Genomic DNA, 19,196 nt, shown 5'->3' on the forward strand with positions numbered 1-19,196 from the left:
TCCCCTTTCTCTCCCTCTCTGGAGGGAGAGAAAAGGAGAATGGATGCTTTCACGAAGCAAGCCTGCCTGAAATGAGACCCAAAGAGCTCGCTCGGGCTCTAAGGAGCTCAAGGTCACACCCCTTTTGTGATGTCACCAAAAGGGGCATGGCCACATGCAGAGGGGCGTGGCCTCGAGCTCCTCTGAAAAACTGCAAGTTATTGGGATGAATAGAACACAGGCAAGGCATCAGCAGCATTTAGCAAAATGTATTGAAAACAAGAGGATGAATTATATATCAGACGAACATCTTGGTAGTAACAAAAGGGTGGTGTGTGTGAGAGAGAATTATGACGTTGATTGCAGCAGCCCCACTTGGGGCAGGAGGTACTAAAAACAATTCCTTATAATTCAGATGTGTTTTGTATCTGGTACGGATAAAAACTAATATACCCTTGCCTTTAGCAAGGTATAAGTTAACCATCAAAATTAATATAACTCACAAGTTAACCATCAAAATTAATATAAACTTGTACCATTGTATTTGTACAATTTTCTAGGTAAAAACAGCAAATGTTTGTTTATAGGAGTCACCTTCAATTTTTGTCATAAGTGGTTCTAAATGATAAGAAGGAAACAGATATGAGGAACAAAGGAGGCAAAAAAAAAAAGGTTTCTGCTTTTACAGAGCAATCTTAAGTGCATTTATTCAAAACTAAGCTCATCTGAGTTCAATGGGACTTACACTCCCTAATACTGTAAGTAAGTGTGTTTAGAATTGCAGACTAGTATAATTATAAGATGGTTAATTTGAACAAAACAGATATTTCAATTTAACCCCCTGGAAGCCAGCTTCCTCTTCAACTAGAACTGTATTTTAAGTAACCTAGTCCATCTATTATATATTTTGAAGAATTGGCTGGTTGGTTGATTGGTTGGTTGGTTTGAAATACAGTTATATTTCTCAATACCTACAGATACCAAATTTTGCATGAACAATCCTGCCACTTACATTAGCTGAATGCACTATACCGGAATATGCTGGGGGAAAGGTTTAATTAATTAATTAATTAATTAAGTAAGTAAGTAAGTAATTTTTTAGAAGAAATTAGGGATATAATCATATTTTAACTGCTATTGTTCTCAATAGATTAACACTCCATAATCAGAAATAATTCTAAAATGACATAGTGCCCAGAGAAGCAGAAGATCTTTCTCAGATTCAAATTTACTATGATTCAAATTTACCATATATGATAATTATTCAATAAAATGAATAATGTTTGAAGTTGGAAACTTATCAATTTCAAACTGTTCTTTTAGTTCCCTTTTGCAAGCACATTAATAAAAATTATATGACATATTTAATTTCTTGAACTTTTTTATAAATCTAATCTAGTTATTATAAATCATAATTATTAAAATTGTAATAATTTTAAAAACTTGTTTTAATAATTTTATTATATTGTTTTTATTGTCATGTATTTTAATTTGTGACTTTTAAATATTTTAAATTTCGTACACCGCCTAGAGATATGCATATCAGGCGGTATAAAAATAAGATAGACAGATAGATAGATAGATAGATAAATAAATAAATAATGTACGCCAAATTACTTTACCCAGTCAACAACAGGCGTCACTTACTAGTGTTTATTAGCCTGCTTTCCAGTAGGCTTATGAGATCACCTGGCATTCTCTGTGTGTGTCCGTGTGTTCCCCCCTATCAACTTTGCAACGCCTGGACCAATATGAACAAAATCGGGTACAGTTGTAGGGACACATAGGGACACCTCAATGGCATAGTTTGTGGTGATGTCATCCACCCCAATCCAAGATGGCGGATGTGTAAACTTTTGAGGTGTAAGTGGGCTAACTTGTGAACCACCTAACTGATTTGAACCAAATTTGCTACAGATGTAAGGACACATAGGGATGCCCAAAGGGTGTGGTGTGTGTTGATATCATGCACTCCAATTCAAGATGGTGGTCATGTGAACATCTGAGGCACAAGCAAGCTAATTTGTGTGTGATTTGTGGGTAATACTTGGATAGAAATTTCTTCAATGCTGTAAGAAAACTTCATTTATAAGGAACACTTATAGAAAGGCAAAATAGTGTACTTCCTACATTCCTAGTTGAATATGGTAGAGTGTTTATTATTCATATGATAAGATAACACATGACCAGTGTTCTCTCTAATTCCCCCCCCCCCCCCATCTGAGTGCAGAATGAGTTTTGTTCTGGGCAGGAGTATCAAGGCAGTGTGTGCGCACAAGCATTCAGAATAGAGCCTTCCTGATTCAACCTGAGTGGGATCTAAGATTAACTGAGCGGACATCAGAAAACTTGTGAGCACATGCACACGCCTTAGAGGTGATGTAGATGGGGCTTGTACACATCAGAGGGAACAGTGCACATGACTGAAAACTCTTCCAGACAAAAACACCAATCCCAAGGTGCGCTCCTTATTCCTTAAACTTCCTTAAATTCTGCAGGCTCTATAGCAACCCCTCTCCCCATCCCTCCCAAAACCAATCTCCTTGGAGGAAGAGCGGGATATAAAAATGTGAATGCTGCTGCTTGCTAGCAGTTGGGGGGGGGGGTTGCTAATACACACTGCTGGATTTGGAATGCAATAAACATGCTGATCAGGGAATGTAAGGACTACATCCAGTCTCCAGTACCTCTCTGAATAGCTGATAGGTGTGACTCCTGCTTTCTGAAGAAGGCTGTATCTGTGCTGCCTCAGCAATTTGCATCAGTGAAAGCAAGTAAGGTGCCTTTATAATTTTCAGGCAGTGCCATAATTTGTTAATTAAAAGATTAACGAGCTTGACTTCTGTTTTTGAGCTGATATTATGGTGAAGTTATCTGAAAGATGGGTGCCAGATATAGGGGGGGGGGCAATTTCAGTGCTTGCCCTAGGCGCTGTTTTCCCTAGATACGCCTCTGTTCCCTTCCTTTAAAAAAAACTGACATTTTTTAAAAGCCTCAAAAGAGCCGTCAACAGATCGTTGGTCCTGGAATTTTGAAGTCCAGGAAATTCACAGGGCCATTTTTTCCTTAAGCAAAATTGTTTGCTTAAACAACCCCTGAACTCCTGCCTGTGGCTTCCAGCGGCATCTGGTGGGCCACTGTGCAAAACAGGATGCTAGAGTAGATGGGCCTTGGGCCTGATCCAGCAGGGCTGTTATGTTCTTGTTTTAATTTACAAAACTATATAATTCTATGTAAGTGTACCTAGGGAGTCCCTCAAGTATGTAGAAGCTAAGTTATTTTGGGGTGGTCATGTGAGTTAACTATTAGAAGGAATTTTGATGAATATCAAAAGGAAGCAGAATGAACTGTTTCAGAAAACTTCTGAAGTGACCATCTATGAGACAAGTGTTCAAAGGCCAGTTCAGTCATGGATATAAACAAACTCTTCTCATCTTCATTTCGCAATCTGTAAAGAGAACTAAGAGTGATATGTCTGACAGAGTTTTTGTGAAGATGAGTATTGCTGGCATTATTTTATTTTTCTTTACATAGCACCATCAATGTACACATGCTTTACAATACACAAAAAGTTTATATAAAGTACAAAGGACTGCTCCTGAACTTGTTCACTAGCTCAAATAAAAATGCCACTCTGTTGTGCATATCTTTGCAAACGCAGATCCAGATCAAGCACTTCTATTTATAAAATGTAAATACTAAAATGAAGCCAACAGCCACCTCTTTCAGTCAATCTAACAAATGTCTCTTTGGGATAATCATCTGGAAGGTTTCTAAAGCCCCACCAGTTATGGCAGATGTCCTTTAAGGTTTTGTCCTAGTAAAAAACGTTAGACACAGTCACACTCTTCAAGCTTTTATTGCAACCTTTCAAAACTTCAATTTATCCTTATGTTGCAGTTGGATTAGATAAAATCACAATTTATTCCCAAGTTGATAATGTGATCTTATAGCTCAGCAATGTTTGACTATTGCTCATAATTGTCCCAAAAAATATAAATGAAAAAGTTCGTGAAGAACAACAAAAATCTCTAAAAGTTGAGACTACCTTGCAGATTATGTGAAAAAATGAATAAAAAACAAGACTGAGGAATGCTCAAGAAAGCAATATGTAATGTATCTAGAAAAAGAGAAGCATATCCTTGTCAAAGTGAGTAGGTACCACATCTGACAGAATAACTGCATGACCACACTGCAGTGACTATAAATTCCACAAGAAATCTTTCATTTCTTTAAGAATTAAGAACATAAACGTTTTAAAGTGAAAAACAACATAATGCCAAGGATCCAAATGTTTTTCAAAGAGAATATTTAAAGCATAGTTTTATTTCAATGAGATGTTCACCTCAAATTTTAAATGCTTGGCAGGATTATCCTATGGTCTTGCTATGTCAGCAGCACCTATGCCATAGCAACAATGGCAACACGTATATATAATACAGTAACACAATACTAGTAGAGACCTGATATAATATAGCAACATTAGCAATCGCTCTTGTAGCATACCTGGCAAGTCTGCCATCACCAACCAATGACACTACCATATTACTCATGCATGGACATCCCCAAACACATTCTGAAAGCAGGGATGCAATGATGGCATCAGAGAACGAAATCATACAAAGGCAAAAACTGTGCTCCCCTACCACAAACAGTACCTCCCTATCAGCAGCCACCACTGCTCAACAGTTAGAAGGGAAGCAGCTGATGCATGCAGCTACAAGATCAAGGGCTCCCCTCAAGACTGGGTCTTTACAGTACAGACTCAACATATAAACAGGTTGCTCACCTGCAACTGATGGCCTGGTAGTGATCCGTTGTATTCATAAGGAATGGGTTCTGCGCCTGTGCAGGGACCTTGTGGATAGATTGACTAGCTCCTTGTGACGGCCACTCTGCCCTGCATGTGCTCTGTGCTTCCGTTGAAATCGGCAGTTGAGGGCACCATTTTCTGTTTCTTGCAGATTGCCCTCTTTGACAATCATACAGTGTTCTCTCGCTCTCTCTCTCTCTCTCTCTCTCTCTTAATACTTCCTGTTGTGGGGTGGTTCGGGAGGGTCTTATGAATACAATGGATCACTACCAGATCATCAGTTACAGGTGAGCAACCTGTTTATCTGGATCATGATCCATTGCATTCATAAGGAATGGGTGATTAGCCAGCTTCCCAGCCTGGTGGTGGGCACAGTAGCCCCAGAAGCCTATGGCAACACCCGTTTTAAAACACTTCTCCCAAACTGGACCTGCTCAGCAGACCTTAGGTCAATAGCATAGTGTCAATAGCATAGCTGCTGAGAAGACCATGTAGGAACTGCACAGGTATCAGCCATGCGGATCCCTGACAGATGTTCTATAGAGGACGCATACGCTCACGTTGAGTTCGCTCTTATGGTGCGTGGTGGATCTATGTATCTAACGAATGCAGCATTTTCTCCAAAGGCGACTGAGGACCCTGGAAAAAGGTAAGTAATGTAATATCTTGGTTGTTGTCGATATGCCTGCACTATTAACTCCACTAACCAATGTGCAAGACATTGACGCGATATTGGCTGACCCTTTGCTCTGCCCTTATAGACCACAAACAGTTTCTTTGTCTTTCTAATGTCCTTAGTCTTTTCTAGAAATACAGCAAAGCATAATGGACATCTAACGAATGCAGCGTTTTCTCCAAAGGTGACTGAGGGCCCTGGAAAAAGGTAGGTAATGTAATATCTTGGTTTAAATGAAACTCTGTTACAATCTTAGGTTGGAACTGTGGATCTAATCGCATCAGCATCTTGTGAGAGTAGAATTGTGTATATGGAATGTCTGTTCGCAATGCTGTGAGCTCACTCACTCGTCTCACAGTATTAACAGCTATTAGAAAAATGGTCTTTAATGTCACTAGATGAAGCAAAGCCCCACCTAGGGGTGCGCAGTAAGTCCTGTCAATACTAAAGACAAGCTCCACTAAAGACAAGCTCCATTGCTCCACTGGCGTCTTTATTGGGGGATGTAAGTTATTTACACCCTTTAAAAAATCCTTACAGTCAGGATGGGGGGGATAGGGGGCACAGTGGTGCCATCCCAACCAGTATGCATTGAAGAGATAGCTGTCAGATGCACCTTAAGAGACATGTTTGCTAAACTTTTGAGTTTTAAGGAGATCATATATAGCAAAACGTGTTGCAGCATAGCCCCTTTAGGACAGAAACTTTGCATTCATGTGTATTCTTTAAATCTTTTCCATTTACTTCTGTAGATTTTTCTAGTAGTCGGTTTTCTATTGTTAATTAGTATTTTCTTAAGAAGCCGACTCTTCACACTGTCATCCATAGAGTCTTTATATCTGGATGCTGTATAACTCTGCCGTCCCGTATTAAAAGATTGGGCCTTAATGGGAACCTGTGGAAAGTCCTTCTCAATAGTTTGAGTAGTGGAGCAAACCAGGATTGTCCGGGCCATCATCATAGTGGTGTTGTCCCACATGATCTGTGCTAGTACATGGTTTAGAAGTGGTTGAGGCAGCAACAGATAAAAGGACCCCTTGTTCCACATATGTTGAAATGCATCTCCCAAGGATCTCCAGCCGACACCACCACGTGAGAAACATCTCGGACACTTTCTGTTGGCAGCAGTCGCAAACAAGTCCATGTTTGGCTGCCCCTATAATTTGAACACCCGGCTTAGATAGATGCTGTTGATCCCCAATTCGTGGTGCTGGTATTGGTGCTTGGCATGGCTGAGATCGTCTGCCAAGACATTGTCCGCTCCCCATATATGTATCACCAGAGGATACACACTGCAGTTGATGCACCAATTCCAAATTTGCAGACTCAAGGCACAAAGAGAGTGAGACACTGTGCCCCCTGTCGATTGAGATACGTGATTGCTGTGGTGTTGTCGAGTTGACACTACACCACTTTGCTGTGTATCTGGAGCTCAAACTCCTTTAGTGCCATAAACAGAGCCATCAGTTCCAAGTAATGTATATGGTGACATTGTTGTCGTGAAAGGTATGCCGCCCAGCAGATTGGTCTCCACCGTCTACCAATGCAGAGATTGGAGGACGCCCTGCGGCAATGACGGACACTTGTGCTGACTGTCCACATTGGGGCGAAAGTTCCTGATGTACCACATCTGCAGTGGCCACATCTGTAGATCCATGTAATAAACAGTGGCATTGCAGGAAGCCATCAATCCCATCAGCCGCTGCACATTGCACACAGGTTGCATAGGTGTCTTGTTGAATAGACAAATCAAGTCCCTGATTTGTCGAAAACAGTCTACAGGAAAGTATGCTCTTTTTGACTGCACCATCCCAAAGAGCTCCTATGTAACTTATATGTTCCTGTGGTTCCAGGTTCTACTTCTTCCAGTTGACGTTGATGCCCAGATCCTGCAGGAGTTGTAACACATAGTGGATCTGAGAAAGTAACCTTTCTGTCGTCCCTGGCCAGAAACCAGTCATCTAAATACGGATAAACCACAACCACAACACAAGTGTGTCACCACCACAACCATGACCTTTGTGAATACACACGGGGCTGTTGACATTCCAAAAGGGAGGGCTGCATATTGGTTTACTGCATCTCCCACTGTAAATCACAGATATTTGCAATGATTCTGTTATATTCCTATGTGGAAATACGCGTCTTTCAAGTCTGACATCGCCGCCCACTCCTCCTTGCATAGGAAAGGCAGAATTCCTTGCAACATCGTCATTCTGAACTTGCATGCCCACACAAACCAATTCTGTCTGTGAAGGCCCATGACTGTCCGGATCCCCACAATCCCCCTTTGGGATTTGAAAATATCAGGAATAAAATCTGGACATCCTCTCTATCTACTGCACTGGAACAATTGCCCTTTCCTCCAACAACACCTGCACTTCCTCTTGTAAAATGAGTTCCCCTTGTGTATTTTATTCCTGAGAATGGTGGCATAGTTTTGAACTCTAAAGCATAGCCAGTCTTGATAATTCTGAGTACCCACTGGTCTGCTGTTATGTGTTGCCATGCTCGGGCATGGCTTGCCTGTTTGATGGGAATGTTGGCAACTACAAAGCTGATGTTGTATGCTTTGGCAGATGGATGGTTCGATTGTATTGATTACAGTGGACGGCAGATCAGATCAAAGAGACTGCATGTTCCGGTTCTTAGATGGCCTATTATTCTGGGCGTTGACCGAAACCGTTGTTTCTTTAGTACGGCCTGCATTGCCATCTAAAATCCTTTCGCTCATGCTGTTTAAAAGGAGCACACTGTCTCCCATATGGTTGGTATCGGGATGTCGCAGTAGATGCTGAGGTTGTGGTGATGAATGTCTTCGCTGTATATCTTTTAAATAACTCCATTGTAGAGTCTGTGCTTCCACTAAATAAGCCCTTTCCATCATAGGCCAAATTTTCCATACAGTCACCTATGTCATGTTGAAGGTTCATGGATCTTAACCATTCATGACACCACAAAGTCACTGCCATAGCCATGGCACAAGATTCAGTCTCATCTAAATGTTTAAAGGTGCTGAGCTGTTGCCTAGGACATATGTGGTTTTCTCATATACTTCAGCGAATCTGTCCTGAAATTCCTCAGGTGTCAATGAAGTTGAATCCTGTAGTAATACATCCCACAAGTAATGGTTATATCTGGCTAAGCAGACTGCATAGTTCGCTATTCTAATAGCCAAACTAGAGGTGGAATAGATCTTCCTGCCTATAACATCCATTTTTCTTCCTTCCTCATCAGAAGGCGTATCATGCCAGCTAACTAAGCAAAGAGGCATCTTTCAGAGTGGTGATTCTCTTATATTTAGCAGGGGAGAGCAACTGGCCATCTCCAACCCCAGCACAGTATCCATCCAGTGGCTGTTGCTGGTATTTGCCTCATGTTTTTTTTTTAAACTGTGAGCCCTTTGGGGACAGGGGACCATCTTCTTGATCGATTATTTATCTTTCTATTGAAACCGCTTTGAGAACTTTGGTTGATGAGCGGTATATAAATATTGTAGTAGTAGTAGTAGTAGTAGTAGTAGTAGAAGGCATACTGTGGTGTTGATCAGACCTCGATGTAGTTGTGCAATCAATTACTAAAGCTTTTGGCACTGGATAATACAGAAGGTATGTGTTGTCTTCCTCCTGTATTCTATATAAGCTCTCTAGCTGCTTAGACGTCGACGTGGAGGTTTGCAGCACTTTCCAAGCAGACTGCACCACTTTTGTTATTATGGGAAGCATTGGAAGTGCTACTGGATGAGATGTTTTAGCAGCCATCATCACGTTATAAACCGGTCCTTTAAATCCACCCCTGGTTGTTTAATGTCCAGGCCTAAAGCCTCCATCTCTCTAATCTAAGCATGATATCCCTTCAACTCCTCTGAAGGGAAAGCTGAAGACTTTGGAGGTACAGTTGAAGGTGGATCCAGTTCTGAGGGGTGGCTAGTTACATCTAAATCATTGCTTGTGGAATCTGCCTATTGTGGAATAGCCATCATCACCTGCCTCTAATGGAGGGGCTACTGGTGGTACTATTTTCTTCTACTCCTTCTTCTTCTTTGGAACTCTAGGCTGAACAGGAGATTGTTGAGGTGGCAAAGCAGGAGCCGCTAGAGTTTTCCTTGGCTTGGAGTACTTGGTTGTGGTGCAAGAGGTTGCACAGGCTGCCTTGAATAGTCTGGCGTATCAGGCTGTATTTGGCAAGCAGTTGACATAGTAGCAGCAGCCCTAGCTATAGTATGTTGCGGTACCTGCCTCTCTGGGACAATCAACAGAGGATGCTGTAAATTTCTCTGTGCTTTCTGCATCTGATATTCAGCATAACCATCTGGTAATGCAACCATAGGAGTATGATGAAATCCACAAGTATGTGTAATTTCCCTATGTCCGTGTTGGCAAGGCACACCCTGCTTCCAGAGTCCCTGTGAGCTTGCATACTGTACAGGCAACTTACAAGATAAAGATGATGCAGTTGTCATTGCTGCATCATTGTAGTTCAAAAACAGCTGGAGGGCCAAGGTTCCCCACCCCTGCTCTACAGTAAAGTCTATATAGTCTCCTCTCTCTTCCTGTTGATTTGGTGTTAGTCGAAGGGGATTGTGCTGGTGTCTGCACAGGGGACAGCTGAAGTACTCTTCTTGGTGGTACTGCTGCAAAAGGAGAATGTGGCAACGCTGTTGATGTTGTGGTCGATAGCAAATGTGCCATCGATACTGATGTCCACATTGAGACCTGTAGCTGTGCACTCTGTTCCATTGGTATTGATGTCAACATTGTGGCTGCTTTCAGCAGCAATGCTCTTGATATCAACACAAAAGGCTGTTCTCTCGATGTCGATAGCCCAGCTGCCGATGTTGTAGGCAGGCTATAGTCCTGTAATGCAGTCAGCGAAGGAGTGGTTTCCTTTGACTTCATTTTGCTTCGATGTTTCTTTAGTGACAGAGAATCCCTTTCCTCATCTGAGGAGCGTCACCATTTCTTATTCTTATGCTGATAAGCTGGCTTTTGGACTTCCTTTGGCCATTTGAATTCTGGCTCTGATCCTTCCACAGTGGTTTTAGACAGCATATTTGCAGATCCCTGCATGCTCAGTGCTGAGCCTGGCAACACTCCCGCTCTCAATGTCGATGCCAAGATCGATGCTGAAACCAATGCCAAGGGATAACTTGGCCTCGGTTTTGGTGGATGGAGCGCCTCATCATATAATGCTGCGGCTATACATAGCGCCTAATTCTTTAAAGTTTGTTTTGAAAAGGAGCAGCCTATTTTGAACACTGCTGTATTGTGCTGCTCTCCTAAGCACAGGAGACATGATTCATGGTGGTCCGTCGACGGTAGTTTAGCTCGACAAGCGCTTGAAAGTCTTTTTAGTCTCCATTGTCGGCTAAGGTGCACCCCAAGGCTAAAGCCTCGTGGCTCCAAACACAATAAAATCCAAAATACCGTATCCAGTACGTTAAACATTAGAATAGTCAAAAATAGTCCCAGTCCAAAAAGAGTTAAAAAATCAATCCTATCTTATATCTCTCTCTGACGAATTTAGATGCACTGAGGAGCCAGCAACAAGGTGTTGATGATTTGGCAGTCAAATAGAAACTGAGAAAATGTGCCCGCAACTGCCAATTTCAACAGAAGCACAGAGCACATACAGGGCAGAGTGGGCGTCATGAGGAGCTAGTCAGTCTATCTGTGAGGTCCCTGAGCAGGTGCAGAACCCATTCCTTATGAATGCAACAGATCACCAGATCCTGAAGAAATCTTCAAAATATATAAATATTTTATAGATACATAGGGTCACACAGGAAAGAAAGAAGTGCTACTCCAGTCTTTACAATTAGCTCACCTCATAGCCCAGTAGGTAAGAGGCCTGAGCATATAACTCATGAGCAATACCATATTGGGGTTGGGGGTGGGAGGCACTGCTTTCCAGTGGTTCCGCTCCTACCTCAAGGGCAGATTCCAGATGGTGTCTCTTGGAGACTGTTGTTCTTCAAAATCTGAACTTTTGTATGGTGTCCCTCAGGGCTCCATATTGTCTCTGATGAAGTTTAATATCTACATGAAACCACTGGGAAAGATAATCAGGGGATTTGGTGCAGGGTGATATCAATATGCTGATAACACCCAAATCTATTTCTCCATGTCAACATTATCTGGAGAAGGCATAACCCTCCCTAAACGCCTGCCTGGAGGCAGTAATGGGCTGGATGAGGGATAACAAACTCAGGCTGAATCCAGATAAGATGGAGGTACTTATCGTGCGGGGTCAAAACTCAGGAGATGATTTTGATCTGCCAGTTCTGGATGGGGTCATGCCCCGCCAGAAGGAACAGGTATGCAGTCTGGGGCTGCTTCTGGATCCGAACCTCTACCTTGTGTCCCAGGTTGCGGCGGTGGCCAAAGGTGCTTTTTATCAGCTCCGGCTGATACGCCAGCTGTGTTCATTTCTTGAGATGAACGACCTCAAAACAGTGCTACATCTGCTGGTAACCTCTAAGCTGGATTACTGCAATGCGCTCTGTGTGAGGCTACCTTTGCACATAGTCTGGAAACTGCAGTTGGTTCAGAACACAGCAGCCAGGTTGGTTTCTGGGTCATCTAGGAGAGACCATATTACTCCTGTGTTGAAGGAATTGCACTGGCTACCGATACGTTTCTGGGCAAAATACAAGGTGCTGGTCATTACCTATAAAGCCCTAAACAGCTTAGTCCCTGTGTATTTAAGCGAACGTCTTCTTCGCCATGAGCCCCACCGCCTGCTATGATCATCTGGAGAGGTTCGCCTGCGGCTGCTGCCAACTCATCTGGCAGCTACTTGGGAACGGGCCTTCTCCACTGCAGCCCCTGGACTTTGGAATGCGCTTCCTGCTGAAATAAGAGCCTCCCCATCTCTGGCAACTTTTAAAAAGGCACTGAAGACACATGTATTCGCCCAGGCTTTTAATTAGATTTATAATTTTAAATAATTTTAATACTGGGTTTTATATGTTTTTAATCTTTTAAATGGTTTTAATTGTTAATTGATTTTATGTTAAATGATTTTAAATTGTAAAGTGCCCAGACATGCAAGTTTTGGGCGGTATAGAAATATTTTAAATAAATAAATGAATGAATGAATGAATGAATAAATAAATAAATAAAATGCATTCCTATAGATTCGGACTAATATCTATACTTATACTTGCTAACTGAGGAAACACTTCATGGATCGGATGCAGTGGGCCATAATCAATGAAACTGTGTGCTATAATAAAGGTGTTGGTCTTTATGATGCCACAAGACACTGAGGCTATTCACACGCATGTAAAAAAAAAGGGCTAAGGAAGCCCAGCCTGGTTTTGCACGTGTGTTTGAACCACCGGGATCAGGCCCAATCTCAGCAGCAACACAGTGGCAAACCCGCCTGTGAAGTCTGCCCTCAAAATGGGGTTAGGAGAGCAAGCACTCTCCTAACTCCGTTTTGGCAATCATCTGTCAGCAGTGGCTGCTTGCAGCCGCAGCTGGCAGATTTGTGGGGGAAGGGGGGATCCCAATAATACACCACACAGTGCATTATTGGAGCTCCAGGAGCAGGGCAGGGTGGCACATCTCAGCACCTGACCCCCGGAGCTACTGACAGGAGCCGGTGTATGTCTGGGAGGGCGATCCGCCCACCCAAGGAGGCAGCACTGCTCGCCTTCGGAGAGCATAAGTGTAACCCGCTCTCCCCGCAGACTGTCCCAGAGCCCTTCTAGCGGATCATGAGTTGTTGCCAAAGTCAACTCTCTATGTTGTTGCCAAAGACAAATATGGCTATTCCCTCTGGAGGTTTGTACAAGAAAAGCAGATCCAGTATTTACCTAAACATAATTAAAACTAGATGAGAGCACCCTCAAACATTTCTAAATAATTATTCTGTTTGCAACATCCCGAACAGACAAGAAATACACTTATGGGAACACAATAGTCATAGAGCAATTCTCTTTTAGACAGGTTTACCAAGTTTTCATCCACTTCCTTAATTTCACATCACTTTTGAGCTGCTTTTCATACAACTATCTTGGGGTCACTATTTGCCAGGAATCAATGCGAATGTGTTTTATACCCGACCCTTGCAATGTACACTGAGTGCTGCCTCCTGCGCAAGTCCTCACTGGAAAGAAATGAAGGATTGGCCATGCATTGGCCATTGTATAAGCTAAAATACAAACAGCATTCGCATTACCTGGCAGCAATGCACACTTCTGAAATGTCGAATCTGAAGAACTGTCTTGATTTCAGCACTCTGGTTTTGTGTTATGCTACATGTTGCTACATTGATTTCAAAACCAGATCACCTGTATATACTTGCCATGCAGCTCATCTTGCAAGCGACAACAGCTTTTGCCATTATGCATCTTACCTAATAATCAAGTTCTAAATATGCAAACACAAGCAAATGTCTATATAAGCAAATTACAGTGTGAATGCTACAAACAAAAGATTGTAACATTCTAGTCACCTGACAAACATGTTCAGTTCTGGCACTTGTCAAATAAATAAAAAGTAGCATGTGTTTAATTCTTTATAGACATTTGCAGTTTTATTATGTTCTTTTCCCTGTTAGGTGATTCAAATTCAGAAGGAGCATACAAACAAGATTAAGATCACATCATTGTAAAGTTACTGAAGGGAATATTTATTCTGTTAAGCATGCCACCTGTAGATGCATCAGATTACTGTCCAGTTCTTAGTGGTTTCCAGAAGATGCTGAAGGGTAGAAGGATCTTTGAGATGCCTCCAAAGACATTTCTACACTGAACAGCTAGAGTTCAGTGAAAATGAAGATCGCGACATTTGAGATTTGGAAGCGGAAAAGAGAAAGATGAAGGAGGACAAAGGTTTAATTTAGCAAATTAACATAACAGCTCTCAAACTGCTACACCGATATCGACTGCCCATCTTGCAGAGCATCAGCAAGGGGAGCTGACCACCCACAAACTGTAGCTGAGACCCAGGAGACATTCTGCAACATACCCTGCAGATATTGTGAGAATTCACAATATTCTCTGACAAGCCTGAAGCACCCAGTTGTGAGATAAAAGGGTACAATTAGCATGTGGCTTTTCATTGCAGGTTGCTGAAATAGCTTTGGCTTACAATGGCAGCAAATACTGCATGACTACTAGGTCATGTAGTATCCCAGAACCCAGTTGATGCTCAGTTCCTTCATGCTTCTTTAGTAAAGTGCTGGCAGACTTGGCTCAGGTCTACTTGATGAGCCTCACCTAAACAAAGCAAACACTCCATGTGGCATCCATGGAGGGGAGTTTATTGTTGCAAGTCACACAAGTTATAAAAGTGACTCCAGATGTCATTAGCTGTCATCCTTCAACCTGGAAAGAACTGTTCCCTCTAAGGCGTGCGCATGTGCACGCACTCACACATTTTCTGATGTCTGCTCAGTTAATTTCAGAACCTGCTCAGGTTGAATCAGGAAGGCCCCACTCTGAACGCACATGCACACACACTGTCTTGATACTTCCGCCCAGAACAAAACTCATTCCGCACATAGATGAAAAAAAATTAGAGAACACTGATGGGAGGAACGGGGGGAGTGCGATCTAACTCAGGACACAAAATGAAAAGTGATAGAAATGAGATGACAGATAGGTGCGGGCGGGGGGAGTCAAATAAAAGGAGGAGAATGATTTTTTTAAAATAGGGTAAAGCTCTCACAAGCAGATAGGGAAGAAAGGATTCTTCAGTATGCTTTCTGTAGTAGTACAAAGAATATTGAGGAGATTACATGAGTCGTGCAGTGAGCAATGTTCAGAGGGTTCCCACGAAGAATAATGGGTAGCTCTCTGGAAGGTTCCAAGATGTGTTCACAGGTGTGATCAGTAGTGTGAAGGACAACAGGACCACATAGAAGAAACTAAATATTTGCTGCTTTCATCACACTATTTTAAAATGTATAAATGTGTATACTAAATGCCTTTAGGTTTTATTTATCTTAGAGTGTTGTTTTTGTGTTGTAAATTGACCTAATAATTTTCACTGAAGCATACCTGCTTTCCATAATTGTCTAATTGGCAATTATAGTGAAGGAGCTGGACTATAAAAATTCATGTTCCAAGACATTTATTAGTCTAAACACCACAGGATTCTTTGTGCATTCACACATTTTGTTATTCGGGGTGGAGCTATAATTGGGTAGATGCATCCCAAGAACATGTGTCGCCCTGCCTCCGGAGCCACCTCACCCTGCCTCAGGGGCTGCCTTGCTGGGTTCTCCCACCTCCCCTCCAGAGGCGCTCTAACCCCTAGACCTTGGCGACCCAGTCTGGTCCTCCAACATCCGGGGGGCCTCCGGAAGCCACCCGGCACCTGCCCCATGAAACCTCTGTGTTTTGTTTTATTATTATTACCGCTGCCGGTGGGGGGAGCAGAGCAGTCCTTCTCCCCTCTCCCCCCCTCCCCTGGCAGTGGTGGGAGACGAAGTGATGATGGGCCCATCCGTTCAGGCCAGCGTCTTTTGCCAATTGTGAGGTGAACCCTCACAGTTGAGAGTTTGGCTAAGCCCGCTCTCCCTGCACAACCTAATAAAGCTTTCCACACCGCTCGTGTGGAGAGCTTCTCTATGTTTTAGCATTCAGTAGCAGATTAAGAATTATACATAGACATTAAGCATCGATATTAGAATATTAAAATATTAGAAATACTAACCCGCATTCAAAAAATTACATTGATTTAGTAGACCCCCTCACTAAAGACAGCTAAATAAACGTATGGGATGAGTAAACATGATATTAGAGGATGTGATTTATGAATTGATAGCAGGAAGTAGAGGTAAATGGTAGGTTTTCATAATGGAGGGGAAACACCAAAGTGTCTTGGGGGACCTCAAAGACTAAAAGATTTACTGGTAAAGGCCCGAACTGGGCCCAAACCAGACCCAAACCAGCCCTGCCTGCTCCAGCACGGGGAGGGGGGAAGCCACCCCCCACCTCTATGCACCCTGGCAGCTTCAGCAGCCACAGCCACCACCGGCAGCACTTTTTAGGTAAAAATTGACTCCCCTCCCACCCCACTAATTTTAGTGAAGCCTCACCCCTTTACTGGTAAAAGGGATTCCTTATCAGATTGCCCTTTACCAGCAAGTTCCAAACTGGCTCTAACCGAGCCCTTCAAATCAAACTGGCTGACTTGAGCCTGACTCGAGTCGAGCCGACATGCACACCCCTATGTTCGACCTCCCCAGCCAAGTACATCCCCTTGGCAATGTATGTGCACTCCCCCAGGGTGACGGCATGCACCTTATCTTATTACTAGCTGCCATGCTGCCACTGCTCCTCCAACCACTGCTCCTCTAGCTGCCACACCTCCACCTGCCATGCCTCCATCACTGCTACTCTTCCTGCCACCCACCATCACTTGCCATTAGGCTTGTGGGGGGGGCGCACTCAGAAGCAGGGAGGTCTCCCTCTTTCTGAGTGCCTCCAGAGACAAATGGAAATGGATAGTGAGGAGAGCTGGTCTTGTGGTAGCAAGCATAACTTGTCCCCATAGCTAAGCAGGGCCTGCCCTGGTTGCATATGAAAGGGAGACTTGATGTGTGAGCACTGCAATATACAGGTGAAACTCGGAAAATTAGAATATCGTGCAAAAGTCCATTGATTTCAGTAATGCAAATTAAAAGGTGAAACTGATATATGAGACAGACGCATTACATGCAAAGCGAGATAAGTCAAGCCTTAATTTGTTATAATTGTGATGATCATGGTGTACAGCTCATGAAAACCCCAAATCCACAATCTCAGAAAATTAGAATATTACATGGAACCAAGAAGACAAGGATTGAAGAATAGAACAATATTGGACCTCTGAAAAGTATACAGTGTACTGTGCTTGATTGGCCAGCAAACTCGCCTGACCTGACCCCATAGAGAATCTATGGGGCATTGCCGAGAGAAGGATGAGAGACATGAGACTAAACAATGCAGAATTGCTAAAGGCCGCTAATGAAGCATCCTGGTCTTCCATAATACCTCATCAGTGCCACAGGCTGATAGCATCCATGCCACGCCGCATTGAGGCAGTAATTGCTGCAAAAGGGGCCCAAACCAAGTACTGAATACATATGCATGCTTATACTTTTCAGAGGTCCGATATTGTTCTATTCTTCAATCCTTGTCTTCTTGGTTCCATGTAATATTCTAATTTTCTGAGATTGTGGATTTGGGGTTTTCATGAGCTGTACGCCATGATCATCACAATTATAACAAATTAAGGCTTGACTTATCTCGCTTTGCATGTAATGCGTCTGTCTCATATATCAGTTTCACCTTTTAATTTGCATTACTGAAATTAATGGACTTTTGCACGATATTCTAATTTTCCAAGTTTCACCTGTATTCCCCTCAGGGGATGAAGCCGCTCTGGGAAGAGCAGAAGGTTTCAAGTTCTCTCCCTGGCAGCATCTCCAAAGATAGGGCTGAGAGAGATTCCTGCCTGCAACCTTGGAGAAGCTGCTGCCAGTCTGTGAAGACAATACTGAGCTAGACAGACCAATGGTCTGTTCAGTATATGGCAGTTTCCTATGTTCCTAGTGTGCATGCCCTCTGATGCTGAGGCAGGGCACATGCATGCCCTCCATTCCTATCAGGCTGAGAAGGTACTTGGGAGGAGGGAGGCCCCCGTTCTGTTCCTCTCTGGAGAGAGGAACTGAATAGGACATCTCTCCTTCCAAATGCCTCCCAAGCCCAATGACAAGTAAAGTTGGGCAGCAGAAGGAGCAGTGGTGAGTGGAAATGGGCAGTAGGAGCTGTGGCGGGCTGCAGGAGCCACACTGGCAAGTGGGGGGAAGTGGCAAGCTACTGATGGGCCCCTGGGGGCTCCATCCTTCCCAGGGCCCCTTGTTCTTTGAACATGGGCAAACACCATTAGCTCCATCCTTGTCCATGTTATTTTTGCTGCTGCTGCTACAATTTAACATGACTAACCCTCTAATAATGGGGTGGGGAAGCTAAACAACCTGGGGTGTAGTGGATTGCAGCTGAAAGTGGGGTGAACGTGGGGTGTAGTGGATTGCAGCTGAAAGGAGGAGATTGGAAAGGGCAGTTCTGCATTCACAAGTCTGCTCATAGTTTTGAGCATTTGGATCAATGATTTGATCCAAAACTCCATGTATGCAAGGATTTCCCATTCAGTTCTAGAACAGGAAATTGCAATTGCATGTATGAGGAAAACTGATAATGCATATGTTGTGATATATTTGATGTTGCTAAAATTGTTTTCACTATCCATGCATTTGCATGGATACACTGGGCACCTCAGACTGTAGCTCAGATAATATAGCCATTTTACATTCAACAGAAGTAATGCTTGTTTTAAAAGAACAGTGGCGTAGGGAGGGCTTTGGTGGCCTGTGTTCCCATGGGCAGCCCTCTCACAGGAGGCAGCCTTCCCCCAGGCAGCAACACACTCCTACTGTCTGCGCACAGTGCTCCAGCAAGCTCTGACCCCAGGGGAGCTGGGAATGAAAAACATGCATGCACTCTCATGACACAGGGTGCACATGTGCCCTCATTCCCAGCCACCTCAGGTTAGAACCCTCAGGCACATGATCAGTCAAACGGGGTTGGAGCGCCCGCTCCACTAACCTGGTGGGTTTTTTTGGGGGGGGGGGAGGATACTTTCCGCGGTTTGCTGCTGGGAGCTGCGCAGCTCCCATTGCAGCACGAGGCTGCAGGAAAGCAGGCTAGGCTCCCATAGCCCACTTTCC

The 19,196-nt window shown here is 43.3% G+C and overlaps 1 protein-coding gene and 1 long non-coding RNA gene across 27 annotated transcripts in view; one reads left to right on the top strand and one right to left on the bottom strand.

The window, feature by feature from the left end:
• The window catches only part of WDPCP (WD repeat containing planar cell polarity effector), a 350,788-nt gene that overhangs the window by 206,693 nt on the left and 124,899 nt on the right, over positions 1-19,196 (bottom strand). The window lies entirely within an intron of this gene.
• LOC128339865 (uncharacterized) lies at positions 220-12,595 on the top strand. The gene is made up of 3 exons (XR_008313282.1): positions 220-366; positions 5,591-5,675; positions 7,322-12,595. It is a non-coding gene; the product is annotated as an uncharacterized LOC128339865 (long non-coding RNA).

This window comes from Hemicordylus capensis, chromosome 1, assembly GCF_027244095.1.
Source record: "Hemicordylus capensis ecotype Gifberg chromosome 1, rHemCap1.1.pri, whole genome shotgun sequence".
In the NCBI taxonomy this organism is placed as follows: Eukaryota; Metazoa; Chordata; class Lepidosauria; order Squamata; family Cordylidae; genus Hemicordylus; species Hemicordylus capensis.